We start from the raw sequence: 4,263 nt of genomic DNA on the forward strand, positions 1-4,263 counted from the left end.
CGTACACTACTTTAGCATTAATTAACAATGCAAAATTAGAGGAGTCATACTGGTATGCTGACTCTGGAGCAAGTGAACATATGTCGCTTAACAAACAGTGGATGGATAATTACAAAACGTTAAATCAACCGATTGACGTAAAGGTTGGAGATGGTTCAGTAATAAAAGCAATTGGACGAGGTGACATTAAAGTAAAGTCATTCGATGGACACAAATGGAAAGAAGGGGAAATTACAAATGTATTGCATGTCCCAAAGTTAAAGTGCAATTTATTCTCAATAAGCTCAGTGTCAGATAAAGGCTATTCGTTTGAATTAACTCAAAATGATTGCAAGCTGAAGAAAGATGGTGACACATTCGTAGTTGGAATAAGAAAGGAAAAATTATACAAGTTGGAATTAGAAGTAGATCGGGACACTGAAGAAGAACATCAGATACTTCTGGGTGTCCATAACCAGAAAATTCAGAAATTAAAGGTGTGGCACGAAAGGCTAGCACACCAAAACGTCATTCAAGTTAGAAGCATTTTGAATAAAATGGATATAGAATTTGAAGATGACAAATCTTTCTTTTGTGACGGATGCATTCTAGGTAAACAACATGTATTACCTTTTCATCTAAGTAAAAATACGGTGAGCTTTGTGGGTGAGGTAATACACGCAGATGTATGTGGTGCAATGGAGAAAGCCTCAGTGGGAGGAGCACGTTATTTCCTCCTTCTTAAAGATGATTTCAGTCACTATCGAACAGTATTTTTCATGAAGCATAAATCAGAAGCAAGGCAAAATATTATAAAGTTCATAAAATTAGTAGAAAATCAAACAGGAAATAAAGTTAAAACTTTACCAACAGACAACGGTTTAGAAGAAGTTAATAAAGAGATTGGCACGTTCCTAGAAGATAAAGGAATAGTTCACCAGAAAAGCTGTCGTTACACACCTCAACAAAATGGTCGCATAGAAAGGGAGAATCGGACAATAGTCGAAGCGGCCAGAAGCATGCTACAATCAAAGGATCTCAGAAAAGAGCTATGGGCAGAGGCAGTTTCAACAGCAGTTTATGTAATAAATAGGAGTGGAAGAAGCTCAGTTGGAGATAAAACTCCATTCGAGTTGTGGCAGGGAAAGAAACCTGACATCAAGAATTTCCAAATTTTCGGATCAGAAGCTTTCGTAATGATACTTAAGCAGTTAAAAAAGAAGTGGGACCCTAAAGGAAAGAAAGGCATTTTTGTAGGGTATAAAGAAAATACTAAAGGCTATCGAATATATCTCGACAAAGAAGGAAAAATTGAAGTATCCAGAAACGTGATCTTTAAGCCAGAAACGAATTCAAATGGTAATTTAGATAAAGGTAATGTTAGATTATATAATCAAGGAACAAAAACAAGTATCGAAAGTATCGAAGGATACAGAAAGTGCTCTGTCTTGTTTCTATGGTTTTTTTATTTACTTTTGAATATATTCATGTGAGATCAGATATCGTACAGACTTCTTCCGTGCGTTGAGTTAAAAAATCAAATTTCTTTTTATTTAAAATTGTTCCATATTCCAACAGGTTATGGGCCCAGAATTCATTCTATAATAATTAAGTGTATCGCGTGTTAATTAGTTTAGTTTTTTTTAATCAATTAAGTGTAAAATACTTTAAACTGCGTGACGATGGAGATGTCCAAAGACAGGAGAAACATTCAGCAATTCAGTGGTACGAAATACAACGCGTGGAAGCATAGAGTTCGTAATTTATTATATGAGCTCGATGTATTAAAAGTTCTTGACGAGCAACCACCAGTTCCTGTCACCGCAGTATGGTCGAAGGCGGAACGCATTGCCAAATGCACTGTTGTGCAATATTTATCTGATACGCATTTGAAGTATGACACTCCTGGAAGTACAGCAAAATCAATAATATTAAGTTTAGATTCAGTGTATGAGAGTCAAAGTACGGCTACGGAATTATCCATTAGGAAAAAGCTCTTAAGATTGAAAATGAAAAGTGACAGTTCGTTGAAAGATCATTTCGAAGTGTTTGACGATTTAGTCACAGATTTATCAGCTGCGGGTGTGACTGTGCGGAAAAACGAAATTATTTCAATTTTGTTATCTAGTTTGCCCGAAGTATATGATACGGTGTCAACTGTCATTGAGACGATGATGACAGAAGCGAGAATTACACTTGACATAGTTAAAAAGAGACTGTTGGATCATGAAACGAAAATTAAGAGTGAAAATTTGGATACCAGCACAAAAGTACTCCAAGCTGAAGTGGAAAATCAAAGACCACATAATTTTGGAAGTACACGCTTTAAAAGAGGAAGTAATAGAAGAGGTAACATTAGAAGAGGAAATACATTCAAGCCGAATAGACAATCTTTTACCGGAAAATGTCATCAGTGTGGAAGAACAGGACACAAGATTAAAGAGTGTTATTACTATAAGAAGAGGCTCCAATATAGAGCAGAACAAAGAAACAAAAATCAAAATATACATACAATTCAGACGACGCAAGCTGTTACAAGCGACAACGTGACGGGATATGCCTTTATGACCGGAGACTACCAGGTCATGAAAACCGGAAAATTAACATTTATCCTGGATTCTGGAGCATCGGATCATATAGTCAAAGAAGATAATGTATTTTCAAATACGACCATACTTGATCCACCCATCAGGATTTCGATAGCGAAGAATGGAGAATATATAATTGCATCGAAGAAGGGGCAGATACCTGTGACCACCAATATGGGAATTGAAGGCGTTTTGGAGGACGTATTGTACTGCCCGGGCGTGCCGTACAACTTACTATCCGTTAGAAAATTGCAGCAAAAAGGAATGAGTATAACTTTCAATGAGAGGGGCGTCGAAATAATCAAAAACGGTAAAATGATGATGATTGGTAAGCCTTCAAATAATTTAATATTTATAGATTTTGATGTCATCGAAAAAGGAGTAAATTCACTTAATTCTTATATTTCTAATAAGATAGTTAATAATTATGAATTATGGCATAGGCGCTTAGGGCATATAGGAAAGGCAAAATTTTTACAGTTGAAGAATAAGCAGATGGTGGAGGATGTGACGTATCTTGAAAAAGTAATTCCAGACGATAGTATATGTGAAGCTTGTATTAAAGGAAAACAAGCACAATTGCCATTTGAAAAGGCAAAAGATAAAAGTCACATTAAGCAGCCATTGTTTATTGTTCACACAGACGTTTGTGGACCGATCACTCCTTCTACAATTAATGATAAAAAGTATTTTATAACTTTCATAGATGAATTTACGCATTATTGTGTGACGTATTTACTTGAAAATAAATCAGATGTTTTTACAATCTTTAAGGATTACGTTGCTAAAAGTGAAGCACGTTATAATAAAGATTGTCAATTTATACTGTGATAATGGCAAGGAATATTTATCTAATGAGGTGAAAAATTATTGTATACAAAAGGGTATAAGCTATCACTTAACGGTTCCGCGAACTCCTCAGTTAAATGGTGTTGCAGAACGCATGAATAGAACTATAACTGAAAAAGCACGTGCAATGATAAACGGTGCAGGTTTAGGAAAAGAGTTCTGGGGAGAAGCAGTTTTAACTGCTGCATATTTAATTAATTTAACCCCATCGAAAGCTCTTAATGTTAATAAAACCCCATTTAAATTGTGGCATAATAAAAGGCCCAAATTGAAGTATTTAAAAGTGTTTGGTTCCACAGTGTATGTGCATGATAAAGTTAGGAAATCGAAATTTGACGAAAAGTCTTATAAATGTATATTGGTAGGGTTTACACCAAATGGATACAAAGTATGGAACGTAGAAAATGGGAAATTTGAGATAGTAAGAGATGTAATAGTTGATGAAATTAATTACTTAGAATCTCGGCCGGTAATAAAGGGAATAGGTTTCAAACATGGTTTATGTGAAACTGATGCATCTCGTGAAGTGCCGAAATCAGTAGATATACAGTGTGAAGTAAATAAATCTGATAATCAAAAATCAGATGTGTTAAAAAGAAAAAAATCTGATAACAATAAATCAGATATGATAGAGCCGAGAATTAAAGTAATGGTAGATCAAGAGAAAAGTAAATCTGTAACTGAAACAGATGTAACAGGAGTATCGGGACCAGAAAATAATCAAGTGGTAGAATTAAAAGATAGTATAGAACCTAGAAGGAGTGATAGGATTAAGCGACGGTCTCCTATGTCATATAATGAATTTAATAATGACGATGATTATCTTTTATGCGCTCAATCGATAATT

The sequence above is a fragment of the Calliopsis andreniformis genome, chromosome 7 (assembly GCF_051401765.1).
Source record: "Calliopsis andreniformis isolate RMS-2024a chromosome 7, iyCalAndr_principal, whole genome shotgun sequence".
Lineage (NCBI taxonomy): Eukaryota > Metazoa > Arthropoda > Insecta > Hymenoptera > Andrenidae > Calliopsis > Calliopsis andreniformis.